The following is a 6,550-nucleotide window of genomic DNA, read 5'->3' as shown; positions in this document are numbered from 1 at the left end:
ATTTTTTTGAAATTTTTCAAATTTTTTTTTTTGAATTTTTGGATTTTCTGTATATAAAAGGGAAAATAAACAACAATGCAAGCTGAAAAATGTAAACGTGAATGCAAGCAATGAAATGCAACGCAAAACCCTTCCCCAAACCAAATCGCACAATGTTCCCGTTGTGCAAAATCATGTAATGAGATAAACAAAGGAAATGGGAGTTTGCGGTAAAACTAAACAAAACATGAAGTAAGAACTCGAAAACTCACAAGACTTTAAGCGCAGCAAAAGGAAACCTCCCCAAACCAGCATGAGCTAGGAGGTTTCAGTAGCTAGCAGTGCTACCAATAAGTACCTGAAAAGACAAACAATACCACGTGTAATCCCGAGAAAGCAATTTATGAAGCGCAAAATTATGTGTAAAATAAAGGAACGGAAGAAAACAGAAATGGGTCGAAGAATAAAGTCGAGAAAAGACTCCCTCAACTCCGCAAAGCGACCAAACACAGCAGGGGAATGATCGAAAACAGGTACAGCCGCGCAGGGTGGTCGATCGACCACATCACCTAGTCGATCGACCAGGTTAACAGGAACAGAAACTCCTGGAACTGTAGCGCTCAGTCGATCGACCATACTAGCCAGTCGATCGACTGCAATACCTGCTGTAAGTTCTGAATTCTTCTAATTAACTCAATAAATTGAGCTATCAAGGTCTATAAACCTGCAATTACACACAATAACGCGCCCAAAATTGCGCAAAACCCAAGGTAACAGTGTAAAGTATGTGAAATCCTAAGCAAACTTATTAAAATGCGAAATCTCGCGCACACAAAAGCAATAAAAAGAGTTTAACGAAAGCAATAAAATGTTTGTAAAGGCTTTGATCAACTAGTAGTTGATCAAGAATGGCCACGGAATGACCCACTTAGTCGGCTTCTGGCTACAAGAAGTAGCCTCTATAGTGCTCATCTCCTCAGCTGCACTCTTCTCAACTCCAACATCCGCAGAACTCAATGGATCAACAGCTTCAACATCTTCCCAAGCAATGACCTCTTCTGGCTCATCAAAGTCCAAGTCGGACTCCCTTACTTTGACTGGCTCATCGTCAAGCTCCTCATCAGTGCCATAGCTAAGACATCCTAAGCCGCCTCTTGAAACGACTGGCTCCCTCACAGCTGGAGCAACATGCGGCTCTTGCTTTCCCAAACCAGCTCCTGCAATATCCAAAACAGAAGAATCTTCCTCCAATTTGCTCCCAATCTGGGGCAGAGGTGTTACAGCAAAAACAGGCGTAGAGACAGGCATATCAGGAAGCACAAAATAGGATTTCTTTTCAGAAACCGTATTACAAGTTATTGGCCACATGGGGTCTTTCTTCTTAGCCGTCTAGGCAAAGACAATAGAATGATTTCTTACTTTAAAGGTCAATGTCCCTGAACCAACATCTATAACTGCACCAGCAGTGTGCAAAAATGGTCTACCTAATATGATAGGAATGTGGGCATCCTCGGGCATATCGAGTACAACGAAGTCAACAGGGAAAAATAACTTTCCTATTTGTACAGGAATGTCCTCTAAGACTCCTATAGGCTGGACCGCAGATCGATCAGCCATCTGTACCGTCATGTTGGTAACTGCAAACCTAAGCAGTTTCAATTTTCTAGCTAGACTCAAGGGCATAACACTAATACTGGCTCCTAGGTCACACAAAGCCTTCTCTATAGAAAAGGTGCCAATACTACATGGAATGGAAAAGCTACCTAGGTCTTCTAGCTTATGGGGTGCAGTGTGGGTCAAATAAGAGCACGACTCCTCAGTTAGTGCGACAGTATGCACAGTTTTAAGTGACTGCTTTTTAGACAAAACTTGCTTCATAAATTTCATGTAAGCAGGCACTTGATGAACTAACTCAAAAAAAGGAACTTGTACGTTTAAGCTACGAATAACATTTTCAAATTTATTAAATGATACCTGTTCCTTTGTCGGCACTAATCTCTCTGGATAAGGGGCTGTAAGAAGCAACTTAGCCCTCTCCTCTAAATCTCTCTTGCCGGCGTCGGTGGACTTAGGCTGAAAGTCCACAACCTTCTCCTTGTTGTAGCTCGACCCTTCTTCAGACCGTCTTAAATATGAACCATTCATCGACATCGGGTCGTACTTCGGAACCGGGACTGACCCATCAGCATTTGGGTCTTGCGTCAATATTTTCGGAGCAGTCATACCCCGAAACAAGTGGTCCCTCAAGTTATTAGGCATTGGAGGACGAAAAGGTTCACCATCAGCAGCGTTGTCAGTCGATCGACCATGTAGGTCAGTCGATCGACTGACCTCTACAGGACCAGAAGCTACTGTTTCTCGCGGACTGGTCGATCGACTGGGTATATTAGTCGATCGACTGATATACTTGGTAGACGTCTTTTTCTTTCCACTGTTCATTCCAGCTTTCTTCTGACTCGGTTCCGCCTCATCTTTTTCAGTAATATCCTCGACCATAGCGGGCCCATCAAGGGTAGACCCACTCCTCAAAGTAATGGCATTAAGGGTCTCCTATTGATCAGTCTGTGTCGGTAAATATCCCGGAGCTCGAGTTGTATTCTTGCTTGCCAATTGAGCAATTTGGCTCTCTAACATTTTCATCCCGGCCTCCCTAGCTTGAGACTCTTTCAGCAACAGATTCTTCAATTCGGCAAATTCGGAACCTTGGGACTGCTGCTGCTGTTGAGGGACATACGGAGGCTTTTGGATCTGTTGTTGCTTATGAGGGGGCACATAATTCTGCTGCGGCTGCTGCTGCTGTGGAGGTGGAGTTGGATTTAGGACATTTTGGCTACTCCAACTCAAGTTCGGATGGACATTCGGCTCAAAATACGTGTTTGTCTGCCTATAATGTTGAGAGGCAGCACAAGACTCATAAGGACTAGGGCAATTATCTGAAACATGTCCCTCAGCTCCACATCTTTTGCAGACGAAAGGACCGTCTGAAATAGCATTCACATGATAAATCCTTCCTTTCAAAGCTCCTCCCAACTCGTACTTATCAAATCTCGCCGTAAGAGCTTCTAATGCAGCTACAGAAGGAGATTCAGCAGCTCTCCTTTGATTTCCCCTGGAATTTCCATACTCAGCTTTATGGGTGGCCAAGTCATCAATGATTTTCCACCCCTTAGTTTCCCCCATATTCTCCTGGAATCTGCCGCTAGCTGCCGCATCCAGGATAGCTCTCTGATCGTCATAGAGCCCATTGTAGAACTGATTGCATAAGCTCCATTTCTCAAACCCATGATGCGGAATGGTTCGCACCAGCTTCTTAAAACGGACCCATGCCTTGTGAAAGTTCTCATCAGGACCCTGTTTAAAGCTCGTGATTTGAGCTCTAATAGCATTCGTCTTCGAGGCAGAGAAGTACTTCTTGTAGAATGCTAGGGCCAAAGAATTCCAGTCAGTGATCCCATTAGCAGCTCGATCCAGGTCTCTGTACCACTCCCTTGCTGCATCGCGAAGAGAGAATATGAACATGGTTTCCTTCACCTGGTCCTGGGTTACATCGGTCAGTGGGGGTATAGAGCAGCAATAGTCAATAAATATCTCCATATGCTTGGCTGCATCTTCATTTGCGGCTCCCCCGAATTGGTTCCTCACAACCAAATTGATATAAGAAGGCTTCGGTTCGAATTTCCTATCTGCTCCCGGTAATTCGAATCCCTTATATAGATTTGCAGCTGTCGGCTCAGAGTGACTTGCTATACTTGCTTCTTCAGCCATCTCTAGAAAATCTGGAGAAGTGACGGTCTCAGCTGACGAAGTGGAAATAGGAGATGAATGTGGATCCTCCTCAAACAGCTCGTTCTCGTAGTAACTAGACAGAGTACTCAGCTCTTCCTCTGTCGGCAATATCCTGGATGATTGTCTCAACTCCCGCAAAGTCTTCTCAATCTCAGGATTGATCGGTAGTAATTCACCACCCTGTGACCTGCGCATAAGAAGAAACTACAAAAAGAATATGAGAATAGTTTAAGGAACGAATGTCCCTTAAACTAAGAAACAGACTAAAATAAAACAACTAAAAATTAGAACAATTGCCTCCCCGGCAACTGTGCCAAAATTTGATACCCGTCGTAAGGTGTCAAAAATAATATTTATAAATCCAACTACAACTATAGCTAGTGGCAGTCGGGTCGAACCACAGGGAGGCGGATGCAATTATTAGCTGTCTTAATTTTAATCTAAAGTAACAATTGTGTGGGGGTTGATTTGAATTGGTCTATAACTAATGGCAAATAAACGAGCTAATAAAAGGAATAGATTAAATCAAATAATAAAAAAGGGTGCTAAGATGGTCGGTTCACTGTAGTTTCGGCGGCAGCGTTCTAGGTAGGTCTGAAATAAATCACGTGAGACGGGAAAATAAGAAGTCCTCTCGGTCCAGTCTTAACAAGTAACATCTTTCGATCTCGCTATAGGTCCCTAACATCACTAGTACTGACTCTCGTCCTGAAAAGTGACTAAAAGCCTAAACTTTACCTAGCTTTCGATCTTAGCATAGTTTAGTCATTTTAATTGGTAATCTGACAACCTTCCCTATCTTTCGATCTAATGGGTCAGTCATTTCCTAAGCATTCAACTAGTCGCGTGCACTCGATTCGTCAAATATAGAATTTAAATCAATTAAAACGAAGACAATCTCAGCGTGGCCAGTCGATCGACCAGGGAACCCAGTCGATCGACCGGCGTGCGATTTCAGGTCATACTAATTTTAATGCCGCCTAACCAAAAGATTCCCTACATCCTAGCACGAATAATTTAGCTACTCATGACTATTACGAAAACAACAACAAGATTAATGAAATAAACTACTGAATTCATGCTTGAAATAATTGAACAAACAAATAACATAAAACCATAATTTTGGCCTCGGGAAACTAACTAGCAATTTCTATACTACGAATGAAAACAATAAAACTGAATAACGGGACAGAAGAATACCGTATAGAGGAATTGTAAAGGAAAGATCAGAACCGAATGCAAAACAGAAACTTTATTGATGAAAGAATAAAAATATTAAGAACCCTAATTAATGATAAACTAAAACTGGATGAAAGCTGAATGAAACTGAATGCGTAAAGCTTAATGTCAGGTTACGTTATATAGGAATCTAACGTAACAACTTATTCCTAAACCTAAAATACATTGGGCTTTCTTATTCTCGATCTTTTTATTCACGTCAGAATTAACGGCTTGGTCGATCGACCACTGGGACCGGTCGATCGCGAGGTATCTTGAACAGAGTTCTGTAAGTCGGGCTCTGGTCGATCGACCATAGGGTCCAGTCGATCGACTAGAGTAGCTGATAATCCGCTTTTAATTCTTCATAAAGTTGTCTTTTAGGCCTCGAAATGCGCACCAAGCTCGTTCCTTGAGTAAATACTTCACGTCAAATGCAATGCTAGGTACTCGGGGATGGATTTAGCTTGATTTCCGCTGGATTCTTCACATTTCTGCAATAATGTACAAAAATACGAAAGTAGACGGATATAGGGAGAATAATAGCATAAACTACATAAATGAGCTCTGAAATGCGTGTAAAATAGGGTGTAAAACATCATATAAATGACACGCATCAGCCCAAATCACCGGGTTCAAACAAAGGGATGAGGAATATTTGTATAAAGCATGGAAGAGATTCAAGGACACTTGTCGATCTTGTCCACACCATGGACTTAGCGAGTGGTTTCTTGTACAACAATTTTGGAATGGTCTATATGAAGACTCCCGAAACATTCAATATGGGATCAAATGGTATGTTTACCGAAGTTGATGACAATCAAACATGGAACAAAATTGAAGAAATAGCGGTCCATAACTCACAATATAGTAGACCTCGGAAGGCTACTAGAGGAGGAAAGCATGAAGAGGACTTCATTACTCAATTGGGTGCTCAACTTAGTGCTCATATTGATACCATTAATTTGAAGTTCGAGAAGGCCATGGCTAAACTTTAAGAGGACTCCAAGTCACCCAAGCAACATGTTAATGCTATGGTGGCATCATCACCAGTTCCAAGTGGAGTATGTGAGTGTTGTGGAACTTTGGGACATGACCAAAGTGAATGTAGGGGAACAAGTGAACAAGTGAATGATTTCCAAGCATACAAAAGTGGTACCCCTTATTCCAACTATTGGAATGAAAACACCAAATTCCACCCCAACCTCTCATACAAAAGTCAAAATGTTCAAAACCCTCAAACATACACCCCACCTCCAATGAGAAACCAAGCTCAAAGACCCTTTTACAATCAAAATCAAAGTTATCAAAACCAACCTCCATATAATCAAACAAATTACCAAGGTTTTGATGTTCAAAAAGCGGTCCTCGAAATGCAAAAGAACCAACAAGAATTTTTCACTCAAATGCAAGAGGATAGCCAAAAAAAAGACATCACCATTAACAACATACTAGCTCACACAAAGATGTTGGAAACCCAAATGTCTCAATTAGCGTCTTCTAGTTCTCAAAGACAAAAGGGGCAATTACCACCTCAAGGTAATCCCCCAAGATATGAGTCGGTGAG

The 6,550-nt window shown here is 42.0% G+C and overlaps 1 non-coding gene across 1 annotated transcript; it reads right to left on the bottom strand.

Moving 5' to 3' along the window:
• Positions 1-5,592: 5,592 nt before the first annotated feature.
• Positions 5,593-5,700, bottom strand: LOC141593240 (small nucleolar RNA R71). The gene has a single exon (XR_012521342.1). It is a non-coding gene; the product is annotated as a small nucleolar RNA R71 (small nucleolar RNA).
• Between the last annotated feature and the right edge of the window lie 850 nt (positions 5,701-6,550).

This window comes from Silene latifolia, chromosome 7 (assembly GCF_048544455.1).
Source record: "Silene latifolia isolate original U9 population chromosome 7, ASM4854445v1, whole genome shotgun sequence".
Classification (NCBI taxonomy): Eukaryota; Viridiplantae; Streptophyta; class Magnoliopsida; order Caryophyllales; family Caryophyllaceae; genus Silene; species Silene latifolia.
The sequence above is the reverse complement of the archived record's forward strand: the minus strand, read 5'-3'. Positions and strand labels throughout refer to the sequence as shown.